This window comes from Scyliorhinus torazame, chromosome 17, assembly GCF_047496885.1.
Source record: "Scyliorhinus torazame isolate Kashiwa2021f chromosome 17, sScyTor2.1, whole genome shotgun sequence".
Classification (NCBI taxonomy): domain Eukaryota; kingdom Metazoa; phylum Chordata; class Chondrichthyes; order Carcharhiniformes; family Scyliorhinidae; genus Scyliorhinus; species Scyliorhinus torazame.
The window spans coordinates 65,553,834-65,567,779 of NC_092723.1; the positions used below are offsets into that span (position 1 = coordinate 65,553,834).

General features: G+C 47.8%; 1 long non-coding RNA gene across 1 annotated transcript in view; it reads left to right on the forward strand.

The window, feature by feature from the left end:
* The window catches only part of LOC140393922 (uncharacterized), a 28,558-nt gene extending 18,369 nt beyond the window's left edge, over window positions 1–10,189 (forward strand). Inside the window, exons 2-3 of the long non-coding RNA XR_011935773.1 lie at window positions 6,214–6,446; window positions 9,728–10,189. This is a non-coding gene — a long non-coding RNA (uncharacterized lncRNA). The remainder of the gene's footprint in view (window positions 1–6,213; window positions 6,447–9,727) is intronic.
* The last annotated feature ends 3,757 nt before the right edge of the window (window positions 10,190–13,946 follow it).

The following is a 13,946-nucleotide window of genomic DNA, read 5'->3' on the forward strand; positions in this document are numbered from 1 at the left end:
CAGTCCAGAAATGTATCTATTTCCTTCTTAAGTATATTAAGTGACTTGGCCTCTGCAGCATTCTGTGGTAGAGATTTCCACAGGTTCACCATCCTCATGAGTGAAGAAGATTCTCTTCATCTTAGTCCTAAATATATTCACAATATATATTAATGATTTGGATAAGAGGACAAAATGTAACATCTCAAAGTTTGCAGATGATACCAAATTAGGTGGGAGTGTGAATTGTGACGAGGATGCAGGGATCCTACAGCAAGATCTGGACAGGTTGGGCGAGTGGGCAAATCAATGGCTGATGCAGTATAATTTGAATAAGTGTGAGGTTATTCATTTTGGAAGCAAAAACAGGAAGACAGATTACTACCTGAAGGTTGTAAATTGGGAGAGGGGAGTGTGCAGCGGGACCTGGGTGTCCTTGTGCACCAGTCGCTGAAGGTAAGCATGCAGGTGCAGCAGGCGGTAAAGAAGGCTAATGGTATGTTGCTATTCATTGCGAGAGGTTTCGAGTATAGAAGCAGGGATGTGTTGCTGCAATTGTACAGGGCCTTGGTGAGGCCACACTTGGAGTATTGTGCGCAGTTTTGGTCTCCTTCTCTGAGGAAGGATGTTCTTGCTCTCGACGGAGTGCAGCGAAGGTTTACCAGACTGATTCCAGGGATGGTGGGACTGTCATATGAGGAGAGATTGACTAGGTTGGGATTGTTCTCGCTGGAGTTCAGAAGAATGAGGGGGCATCTCATAGAGACTTATCGGGGGCGATTCTCCAAAATGGAGATCAAGTGTTTGCGCTGTCGTGAACGCCGTCGCGTTTCACGACGGCGCGAAACGGGCACGGGGACGACCGATTCTATCCCCCACAGGTGGCCAGCACGGCGCTGGAGCGGCTCACGTCGCTCCAGCCTCCCTTCCCGGCACCAAATGGGCGCCGCGCCAACCCGCGCATGTGTGGGGGACTTCTTCAGCGCGCCGGCCCCGACTCAACATGGCATCGGGGTTCAGGGGCCGGCCGCGTTACAAGTTAGGCCTTGGGGGGGGGGGGGGAGGCCGGCCTGCCAATCGGTGGGCCTCGATCGCGGGCCAGACCTCATTGGAGGCCCCCCCAGTGAAGGAGTGCTTTTCCCCACCCTATAGGCCGCCCCCGCCCGACCATTCGCGCAGAGTTCCCGCCGGCAACGAACAGGGGTGAACTGCGCTGGCGGGACTCTGTCATATCCATGCGGCCGCTCGGCCCATCCGGGCCGGAGAATCGGCGGCCCCGCCAATTCCAGCGGCCCGTGGCCAGTGCCGCGCCAAACGCGCCAGCGCAAGTGGCGCTGATTCTCCGCACTTTGGAGACTCGCGCACCGGCGTCGGACGTCGTGGCGCGGTTGTGGCGATTCTCCGACCCGGCGCAGGGCTCGGAGAATCGCCCCCATACAATTCTAACAGGACTAGACAGGGTAGATGCAGGGAAGATGTTACCAATGATGGGTGTGTCCAGAACCAGGGGTCACAGCCTGAGGATTCAGGAAAAACCATTTCGGACAGAGATGAGGAGATATTTCTTCACACAATGAGTGGTGAGCTTGTGGAATTCATTACCACAGGAAATAGTTGATGCTAAAACTTTGAATATAATCAAGAGGCGGCTGGATATAGCACTTGGGGAGAATGCGATCAAAGGCTATGGGGAGAAAGCAGGATTAGGCTATTGAGTTGGATAATCAGCCATGATCGTGATGAGAGAGGCTTCTAAGAGAAACATGCTATCAAATATGTCACGCTAGTGAGCTTGCAGCAAAGCAGATCAGCACATTGAATCTCTGGCATTTTGGCGCCAAGGTAGAAGAGGCGACCAAATCCATTAATGTGCTGACGCACTCGAAACAAAAATGTGATCCCGGTGCAGGTGGCCATTTTGAGTGGCCAACCCAATCCACCATGTCATGCCAGCGATGTGGCAATCGCCATTTGTCATGACAATGTCCATCGTTTGGAAAGTATGCTCCAAATGTGAAAGAACAAATCATTATGCTAGGCAGTGTTTTTCTCGTCATAAAGAGGAACAAATGAAAGCCATTAACACAGTTGATGAAGTGTGCCTTGAAGATAATGGGGCGGGATTCTCCATTCGCCAACGGCAAAATCAGGAAAGGTGATTAGACGGGGGTGGGGGGGGTTCTGCCAGGGCTGGGGGGAATAGTAGAGGGTGGCCAGGAGTTGGGCTGTGGGGTCAGGGTGGATGGGCACGGAAGACCATTGCCACAGCCAGCAAGGCAGCCATGTAGCTGCGCACACCGCTAACAGCCCACTTTGAACCTAGTGCCAAGTGTTGTATAGGTGTCCTACCAGGGCACCCCCCTGGGAGCACTCTGACCCCAGCCGACCCTTGAATTGTATGGGCACACTCCAGTGCAACCAGCCCCATCTTGTTGGCTGGGATGAGTGTGTGTAGGGATAGTAATGTGTATGTGCGGCTGCAGCTTGTCAGCCTCCTATATGTCAATCACAGACCCGGTCAATCCTGCATCATTTTTCATTGGAATCGATTGTCCATGCTAGCCCCTCAACAGTAGCTGAATCGATCCAGGTGCGGCGCCGGTTTTTCTGTCATAAAAGTCCACAGATTCTGCATTGGCATTAATACTTAGTCTCAGAAACAGAGAATCCCGCCCATGTTCCTTGTCGGCATGATCTCTAGCGGGGACAAGTATAGTCATTACATGTTAAATGACAATGTTGCAATGACAATTTGTAGCAACAGTGCAGTTAATGCAGATACTCTAAAAGATAAATGAACAGTGCCATTAATGATAAATTCACAGTAATAACATTCAAACTCGACACAGGTGTGAGGGCCAACCTCATCAATTTCTCCAATGTCAAAAAGCTGCAAATTAAACCGCAAGTTGTTAACAGATTACAATGTTCAGAGATTACAAAGGAAATAAAATCATGACGTTAGGAGCATGCGAACTTGATGTCAATGTGAAAATGTAATGTTGAAATTTTCCCTTGTGTTAGCAGAACGCGAATCTCTGATAGGAGTAGAGGCATGTGAGGAGCTTCAGCTAGTTCAGTGGGTTTACAGTGCAGACAGCACTGCAACCAAGGAGAACACAAAGCCATTAATACACATTCCGAGATGTGTACCAGCCACATTAAAAGACAAATTGAAGGTTGAGCTAGACGAGGAAGACCATGAAAGCTCCTGGACATTAATTTTTTTAAAATAAATTTAGAGTACCCAATTCATTTTTTCCAATTAAGGGCAATTTAGCATGTTCAATCTACCTACCTTGCACATCCTTGGGTTGTGGGGGCGAAAGCCATGCAAACACGGGGAGAATGTGCAAACTCCACACGGACAGTGACCCAGAGCCAGGATCAAACCTGGGACCTCAGCGTCGTGAGACTGCAGTGCTACCACTGCGCCACCGTGCTGCCCCTCATTGGACATTCATGAAGAGGTGATAATGAGTAGCACCGAATCTGTGCAGGAGAAAGATGATTGTGAAAGCTCTAAGATGGAGTGTGCAGTGACTGAAAGTGAGATTGCAACAAAAGCCAATTTAAGTGAGAACAAATCAGCTGAGAACAACCAGCTGGAAATTGAAGAAATAATCCCCATTTTGGAGGACATTGACCAGTCCAAGGTACAGGAACATGAAGGTTTGCAGATCATTCCTGAACTCACAAACTTGCCTTCAACTTCAAAGATGTCCAAGCATCCGCTGATATTAGATGCCTCACCAGTTCATGGGCACACAGTACAGTTCTCGAATGCAAGCTCCTTGGATCAACCAAACCTCTTCAATCCAGCTAAATCTCCAGAAACAGCTAACAGCCGAGACCAGAAGCAAGGAGGATGCCAAAGATTCACAGGCGGATGTGAAGCGTGGACCTTACCAAATTGAAGGATGCCGCCACTAAAACTAAGGAAAAAAGGTAAAAGAAAGAACTGGGGTTGGATTCTCCCCCCTCCGACGGTGCGCAGAATCTATTTTTGCACGCAAAATCGCGACCAGCACTGGTTTCGCAATTCCCCAACCCCCCCCGAAAATCGGCGTACTCATTGGTATGCCGCGCCGAGTATCCACTGCCTCAGGCTGTTGCCCCGCGATGCTCCGTTGCTGACCGGCTGAATTCCCGACGGCTTGGTTCTAACATGATCCCACCATCCGTGATCTTCGCGTGGCGGCTGCGGACTCAGTCCAGGGGTCACCACAGTTAGAGGAGAGCCGATCAGTGGGCGGGGGGGGGGCTTCAATTGGGGCTGGGGGCTATGTATGCGGGCGGTCCGGGGTGCGTGAGCGGCCGATGCGGGGCATGATATCGGCTGTCCAGGTCCGTCGGCTGAGACCGCCATAGAGCATGGTGCGGCCGCTGGAGGCCGCTGCCATGCGCATGCGCGGCCTCTGACCCTGAAGTGCAAGGGGCTGTTTCGGCAGCTTGAGCTGCGAGCTCCATGACAGCTGTCTGCTAGCCCCTTGCAAGGTTGTGAATCTGTTGCCTTTTAACGCCATTTATCCTGGGGAGCGTGGGGACGTAGTCCCAAAAATGGAGAATCCAGCCCCTGATCTTTCAAAAAAGAGGGAAGTGCAAGAGAAGAGCCGTGGACACAGTCTATTGGCCGGTCACCAGCTGTGACATTGAAGCAATGGTAAAAGCCTGCACAACGTGTAGAGTCAGTTCCTCGAAGACCAGAGAGGAAACTAGGGCAGGATTCTCCGACCCACCGCTGGGCCAATGAATCGCCGGGGGGGGGGGCGGCGTGAATCCCGCTTCCGCCGGCTGTTGAATTTTCTGGCGGCAGGGTTTTGACAGGGGCGAGAATCGCGCCGCGTTGGTCGGTGGCCGCTGGCAGTGGCACCCCCCCCCCGGCGATTGTCCGGCCCGTGATGGGCTGAGTGGCCGCCATTTTAGGCCGGTCCTACCGACGTAAATTAGATCTGGTACTTACCGGCGGGACCTGGCTCAGTGGGTGGCCTCCAGGGTCCTTGGGGAGGCACAGGAGGATCTGGCCCCAGGGGTCCCCCCACGGTGGCCTGGTCCGCGATCGGGGCCCACCGATCCGCAGGCGGGCCTGTGCCTTGGGGGCACTCTTTCCCTCCACACCGGCTGCTGTGGACCTCCGCTATGGCCGGTGCGGAGACGAACCCTCCTGCGCATGCGCTGGGATGACTCCAGCACACGCTGCCGCTCCCGCGCATGCGCCAACTCGTGCCGTCGGCGGAGGCCCTTCGGTGCCGGTTGCCATTGTGCCAAGCCCCTTCCACGCTGGTTGGCGCGGCACCAACCCCGCCGCCGCTGGCCTAGCCTCTGAAGGTGCGGAGGGTTCCGCACCTTCCGGGTGGCCTGACATCGGAGTGGTTCACTCCACTCCTCGGCGCCGGGACCACCCACCCCGCCGAGTGGGGGAGAATCCCGCCCCTGATCTTTCCAAAAAAATGAAACCCAGCCACAAATTCAGCCGCCACTCAGAAGATCAACAAGGCTACGACATAAACCTCTGAGACTGAATTTGTGCTGTACTGTACAGAGATAAATGTTTTAAATTTATTTTGCATATCATATTGAATTGTCAAAATGAGCTAATCAATGTAAATAACTATATTTTCCAAAGGAAAGGGGATGTGATGGTATGCATAAACCAATTTGATATATAATATTGTACACGACCTCTGAACAACAGGTGGCAGTGTGAGTCTACCTTGCGGCTCTGTGCCTTGAGGAGTTGGCAGTAAGTTGTGTTGGTGGAGTATTTTGCAGTAGGTCTATAATATTTAGTTAGTATTTGTAGTTTGTTATTTATTTATTCCACTTTTATCTTTACCATGCAGTTGTTTCATAATAAATTATTTAAAGTAGATGTTCTGTAGTGCATCATTCATATTGGCTAGTCTGCAGAATATGACAGTGTGCGCCATCATTCTCGGTGGGTAACAGAGTCTACAAATGAATATTGGTACAATATGTGAGGGAACCAAGAATTCAGTGATAACTGGTTTATATTTGTTAGAGTCTCTCTCTAATAAGCAAGGAATGAAAAAGAGCATGGCGGGGGATTGTAAAGAATTTTTGCCAAGGTGGCACAGTGAACTGGACTTGTATGCTGTGCCCAGGACTGATGAGCCTTATATTTATTATTCTATTTGATAACGGATAAGCTACGAAATTCAGCTTTGTTTATTATTTGTTGTTATTATTAATTTGTCATTCTGCATATCACAGATTAATTAAAAGGAGCTGACAAAGGACACACAGTTTTACTGTGGTGGAAACAGTCACATTTAAAGGTCAGGTTAGCTCAGTGGTAGCACACATACCTCTGAGTCAGAATGTCGTGGGCTCAAGTTTCATTCAAGACCCTTGAAGACAAAAGCCAGGCTGATACCCCAATGCAACACCGAGGATGCGTTGTGCTGTTGGAGATCTGTTTATATGAGATGGAGGCCTCCTTTCAGGTGGGTGTAAAATTCTCCTTCAAGGTGCTTTTTAGAGTTTGGTAGAGGGCTTGGTGCTGCGCTCTTTACAGCTTCTGGTTAATTTCCCGATTCTGCTGTAGATCCACAAGCACTGCTAACTGCTGCCCTGCGACTCATTGGATCCTCTGTGCGGACAGGTCACCTACTCCTGTACTACCCTCCCCGTGAGGATGTAGCAACATAATGTGGCAATTTCAGGAAATCACGACAACTCCTCCACTTGGGACGGCTTCCAAACATTATGCAATCAAAAAATGTTCTTCAAAATGACTTGGCCTGAAATTTAGATGCCTGACCTTTTTAAGGAATACAAGAGCAGGGCCCACAAAGAGGCTCCATGCTTGATCTTTACAGGGTGTCAGGAGTAGCATTGCCCAAATTTATATCAGCATAGCATTGTTCCTTTAATGGTGGGCGTTGCATGGGGACACTCGCATAGGTGCCATTTTAATGTAAGAACATAAGAAATAGGAGCAGGAGTAGGCCATTCATCCCCTCATGCCTGGTCTGCCATTTAGAGAGCTGGATTTCCACCCAAAGTCAATGGTCTTTTGCTGGTCCAAGAAATGTTCCAACGCGCCCGCAACAGTTGCCACGGCACTCAGCACTGCAAACTTTAGGCCAATAAAAACATGGCCAATTGGATCATGGCTTCAACTCCACTCTCCTGCCCGCTTCCCATAACCCTTGACTGTCTTCTCAACCAATAAACCTGTCCAACTTACTCTTGACTATATTCAATGACCCAACCTGCATTGTGCTCTGTGGGAAAAAACTCCAAAGATTAATAAGCCTCTGAGAGAAGAAATTCCTCATTATCTTTGTAGGGAGAACCCTTATTCTGAAACGGTGCCCCCCCCCCCCCCAGTTCTAGAAAAGCTTGAAGACATGAGCAGCAGAGCTGTGTCAAAGTTCAGTAAAGACGAGATTGCATGACACATTTCCCCTCTCGTGATGTAATGCTGCTATACCTTAAATGTTTATTACAACAGATACTGGCCCAAGATTATTATAATAGGGAGAGCGAACAAGAGAGGAATCACTTCACAATATGAGTATGTAACATGACTAAGATCTCACATCATATATCTATTTTAATATGTTTATTGAACATTTTTCATTATAAACAAAATAATATAGAACAACTAATTCAAGTTACAATGACAAGGATCACAACAAACAATCAAAAGCACGAGTTAACTTAACCCCCCCCCCAAACTAAACAAAACCCCTTAACAACTGACGCTGTCTGGTTCTTTAAAATGGAAGTGAATGGCTGCCATCTTAGGTCGAACCCTTCTACTGACCCCCTAATGGTGTACTTGACCTTCTCCAAATGTAAGAACGACATGAGGTCATGCAACCAAACCGAGACACTGTGTGCAGTAGGAGGCCTTTTCAGCAGAACTGGTATCCAGGCTATTAATCCGCCTTCCCCCCCATCTGGAGCACAGGCGAGTTTGATACCCCGAAAATGGTCACCAGCTGACCTGGCTCCAGATCGATATTAAGTATCTCTTACATAGTGTTGAAGAAAGGGAGACCAACTTTGGACAAGACCAGAACATATGAGTGTGGTTAGCTGGCACCCGAGGATAACGCTCATACCTGTCCTCCACTCATTCTTGCCTTGATCAGATGAGCCTTGTGCACAACTTTGAATTGGATCAGACTAAGCTGAGCACATGATGAAGTGGAGCTGACCCTGTGAAGGGACCCAATTCACCCTCACATTTCACCTTTACCTCATTCAATGGAGCTGGCTCCACTGATAGGATGTCCGTATATGCATGAAATAGTTGCGTCACCAGATCCAGCCAAAGACAAAATCCTCTTCAACAGGGTGGATGATGGTGCCAAAGGGAAAAAGGGAAAAGCCTTATGTGAAAAAATGGCGAATCTGTAAGTATCTGAACAGATTGGAACGAGGAGGTTGAAATTTCTCCGACAGCTCATTATAGCAGGCAAACCTTCCCTACACAAACAGGTCCTCAAATCTCTCCAACCCATTCCCTTCCCATGACCTAAGCATCGAGTCCAAGCCCGCTGGAAAAAATAGATGAATATTGCAGGTAGCAGCCAACAAAGACACAGAACTAAGTTTCAAATGCTGTCAGAACTGCTTCCACATGCTCAGGGTGGATACCAGTACTGTATTTGAGGATACTCTTGTCGGAGAGAACAGCAACAATGCTGTGACAAATGCACCCAGCCTAGAACCCATACAGGAACTCGCCTCCATTTGTCCCCATGTGGAACCCGGATCACTGAACCACCTCAGTACCTTCTGAATATTGGTTGCCCAATAGTAAAATAATAAACAGGGTAAAGCAGGCCTTCTGACTGCCTATCTCTCTGGAGGAGTGCCCCACAGATCCTTGGGGTCCTATCTGCCCAAATAAATGAGGACACTAATTTATCAATTTTGACAAAGAAAGACTTGGGGAGAAAAATGAGGAGACATTGAAAAATAAATAAAAATCTCGGGGGCACATTCATCTTATAATAATAATCTTTATTATTATTATTGCTTACATTAACACTGCAATGAAGTTACTGTGAAAATCCCCTAGTCGCCACACTCCAGCGCCTGTCCGGGTACACTGAGCGAGAATTCAGAATGTCCAATTCACCTAACAGCACATCTTTCGGGACTTGTGGGAGGAAACCGGAGCACCCACAGGAAGCCCACGCAGACAAGGAGAGAACGTGCAGACTCTGTCTCCGCACAGCCAGTGACATAAGCTAGGAATGGAACCTGGGACCCTGGCGCGTCCCTGCTGGCCAAGAATAGTGGGAGGTTATCCAACTTCTGTAAGTCAGATTTGGCCCCATCAATCAGACTAGAATAAATTAATTTGTGAAGCGAGGTCCAATCATGGGTCACCGGATTCCCAGATAATGAAAGCTAAATCTGGCAAGGCGAAAAGTAATATCCCCAGATAGCGCCCCTCCCCGGGGTGGGGGAGGGGAGGGGTGTATGGGAGAGGGAGTTAACCCGGAAGTATTCACTCTTGTCTAAATTCAATCTCTCCCCAGAGAAGTACAAAGCTCCCAAGCAGCTTCATTATCTCACCCATAGTGGAAACTGGGAACATTATAATTTTTATTTTATATATATATCCTCATGGCCAATTTCTATTAATTTAAAAACTGGACCAACGCCTGTTAAAATGACTGAAGCTATGTCTGTCTGTGACCCTAAAGAAAAAGAGCTTTTTGTCAGTATTGACGAAATTAGCACTTTGTTATCTCTGAAGGTTCCTTAATGACTCCATTGAGCAGCAGAGATCAAATTTAAAGAGAACTATACAAAGGCCACCTGCATTTCAGAACCCAAGATGGTCAACTGGGGTCTACTAGTCTGCTCGGACAAAGATCCATGCAACATTCCCCAAATCTTAATGGATGGCTGGGACATTCGGAAACCCAGACCAGGAATCTAGGTCTTTTGTCAAAACTACGGTGGAGAAATGGGAGTCATGTGACATAGACATCTGACTGGGAGAACCAGTTATACTGCCTTGCTGCACTGCAGAGCTCAGTCTACTATCTCCCAATCAGCAGCACAGAAAAGTGGCTATGCCCAGGTTTGAATGCCGACCTTCCATCTACACTGTTTCTACTGGATATTCTGTATGATCGCTTACAAGACTGACTCATCTCTTCGTGCACATCTTATTTTAGAAATCAACTCTATTAAAAAAGTGAATTACCCAGCACTAGTTCAGTCTGCCAATCTCTGTGAAGGAAACACCATTGGGCTTTGAATCTGGAGTCTGGATTGATGTGAAACAATAATTGTTCTCTCTGTGGCTTTTGCTCCACAAATCTTTCTTTCTCTATCCTTCCTTTACTGTATGAGTGAAAAGGACACAATGTTGGCACTCTGCTCCCATATTTGAGTGTGTGCAAAATAAACTAAACATAGAACATAAAACAGTGCAGCACAGTGCAGCAGTGCAGCACAGTACAGGCCCTTCCACCCGCGATGTTGTGCCAACCATTTATCCTAATTTAAGATCAACCTAACCTACACCCCTTCAATTTACTGCCGTCCATATGCCTGTTCAAGAGTCGCTTAAATGTTCCTAATGATTCTGACTCCACCACCTCTGCTGGCATTGCATTCCACGCACCAACTACTCTCTGTGTAAAGAAGAGTACACATCTGACATCTCCCCCATACCTTCCTCCAATCACCTTAAAATTATGTCCCCTCAAGACAGCCATTTCTGCCCTGGGGAAATGTCTCTGGCTATCCACTTTATCCATGCCTCTCATCACCTTGTAAACCTCTATCAAGTCACCTCTCTTCCTTCTTCGGTCCAGTGAGAAAAGCACCTAGCTCCCTCAACCTTTCTTCATAAGCCATGCCCTCCAGTCCAGGCAGCATCCTGGTAAATCTCCCCTGCACCCTCTCCAAAACATCCACATCCTTCCTATAATGAGGCAACCAGAACTGGACACAATATTCCAAGTGTGGTCTAACCAGGGTTTTATAAAGCTGCAGCAAAACCTCGCGGCTCTTAAACTCAATCCCCCTGTTAATGAAAGCCAACACACCATATGCCTTTTTAACAACTCTATCAACCTGGGTGGCAACTTTGAGGGATCTATATACGTGGACCCCAAGATCCCTCTGTTCCTCCACACTCCTAAACCTCTGAGTTCATCCTATCTGAAGTTTGCTGTGGAGTTATTAATAGAAATTGGAATCACACCAAAACCAAGGGGCTGGAAAGAAGCACTTATAAAGGGGGGGAGTAGATCAAAACACCTTTCTGTTTACAGACTGGTAGTGAAAGGATAAAATCAGGACTGTTTAAATTAACCCCTCCCCCCTCCTATCTGTAACACATTGAATAGCGATTGTTGACAGCTCCGATTTAGGCTATTGTGGAGAGGTGTTGCTTTGAAATCTATGTGAAATTCCTAACATGGCAGAAACATTTTAAAACTGGAGAATCCGGACACTATGGAATAGAAGGAGGCCATTTGAACCACTGAGCCTGTACCAGCTCCTTTGAGGGGCAATCCAGTTATTCCCACTCCCCTGTGTTTTCTCCACACCCTTGTTATTTTATTTTCTCCTTCAACTCTTTTCTGGAAGCCATGAATAAAACAGCCAACTCAGTTTAGGGAAGACATAGCTGAAGAACTAACACTTTTATTTTTTATTTAAAATACAGACCGACCCCAAAACATTCATATTACAAATACAATCATTGCTTTAGTACAAAATTCCAAACTTCTGTCATAAAGGATAATACACGGATTGGCTTCTAAAAGTGTTAGTGCACAGAAATGTCACACAAGCCAAATAATTCTCACATGAAAATGCAGACAAAGTTACAGTTTCCAAGAACTAAATCGACTATGACAGAAATGCGAGTTAAAAGGGGAGGTTGAAACAGGGATTTTTAAAAAATGTACAATTTACGAATTGGGAAATACTTCTCACGCTCAGACAGAATCTCCCCGCTTTCTTTATTGGGACAGACAGAATCATCTAAACCAGAGAGACCACTCTGTGGACTGAAAATCTGTGGTATCAATAGAATCACCGTCAGTATTTAGCAAACATATCTTGTTGGAACAAGGCAATCTTGAAGCCTTTCCCAAGACCAGTGGCTGAAATAGGTCTGGATGCATGATTCCCATTGTGAACTGAGGGTCTTCTCAACAAATATGGGGTCCAACTGTACCACAGTGAAGAATAAAGGATTCTGAAAATCTGAGATACAGGCTGAGAACAATGAACTGATTTATTCCTTCATACTCCTCTTAAAAGATGTCGTTGGAAGTAATAGTTATGTGGATAGGTAGAGATGGAGAACTCCACCCTTGTAATAGTAAAGGCTAATTTGTTCTTATTTCTGAAACCAGATAATCTTACACATAAATATCCACATATCTATAAATCATTACATCAAAGTTGGCATGTGAAAAGTCATTCTAAATACCACTCATACGAGTTACTTCTGCCTTTGGTGCTCTTGTTGGCCTACACGATGTTAGAAACGCCACGGTTGATTTTAACCCTCGCCAACTGGTTATGTTGGCATGTTGGATTTAGTAGGAAAATAAGGTGCCCACCTAAATCAGACCCCAGAAAGAAGTTCACAACCTTTCCTGTCCCGGATTCCTACCCTGCCTCCTGAAACCCATTGGGCTGGATGCTCCGCACCCCAACACCGAAATCGCGGCCGGCGCAGGGACGGAGAATCCAGTTCCCCGCACGGAATCAGGACAGGCGGCGGTTCCCCGATTCTGCGGGCCCCGAAAAGCGGTGTACTCAGAGAGTACGCAGCGCCACCTAGCACCTACCTGAGGCCATTGCTAGAGGCCCGCAGCACCATTCTCCACCCCCGACCGTCCAAGTCCCGATGGTGTGGATCTAGTGTGGTCCTGCTGGTCCGCGTCCGCCCTGGTCGCGGGCCGGCCGATTGGAGGGCAGGGGGTCCTTATACGCGGCCGGGCAATGTTTGAGCGGGCGGTCAGGGTCGGGTGCCTGACCGATCCGTGGAGTCTATTTTCAGTGTCCAGCTCCGCGGTCCGAGTCCGCCATGGAGCACGATGCGGCCGCTGGAGCCGCCGCCGCATGCATGCGCAGCCTCCGACCTGGAAGTGCGGGGGCCCGTATCTGCAGCAAAAGCTGCTAGATTCATGCCAGGTCCCTGCTAGCCCCCTTCAGGGCTAGGAATATGTGGCCCTTTCACGACAGTTTATCTGCCATGAAAGTCCACTGTTTTGATGCTGGCGTTGGGACATAGTCACAAAAACAGAGAATCCAGCCCATTGTCCATATCAAATTTGGATGCTGGTGGGAAACTAAGCGATGCTAATCTTCAGCTCCTGGCAGATGTTCTGGTCTCTTTTGCCTCCTGTTCCAAATGGGCAGTAAACCTGGGAATCCAAGTATCCCAGGCCTGCAAATTAGGCCATGTGCATATTGGAAACATAGAAAAAATTAGCAGGAGTAGGCCCTTTGATCCCGCTCCATCATTCAACGTATCATGGCTGATCCGCTATCTCAACACCATACTCCAATGCTCACCCCATACCTCTTGAAACTTTCAGAGTCTAGAAATCTATCTATTTCCTCCTTAAATATGTTCAGCGATTTTTCCTCCGCACCCTTCTGTGGTAGAGAATTCCACAGGTTCATCATCCTCTGAGTGAAGAGGTTTCTCCTCATCTCTGTCCTAAATGGCCTAACCCGTAACCTGAGATTGTGACCCCTTGTTCTAGACTCCCAGCCAGAGGAAATTATATTCCTGTACCCAGTCTGTCCAGCCCTGTCAGAATTTTCTACCCCCATTCGTCTAAATTCCAGTGAATACAGTCCCAGTCGACCTAATCTTTCTCATACAACAATCCTGCCTTCCCAGGAATCAGTCTGGTCAACCTTCACTGCAATCCCTCTATGGTAAGTATATCGGGCAGCACGGTAGCATGGTGGTTAGCACAATTGCT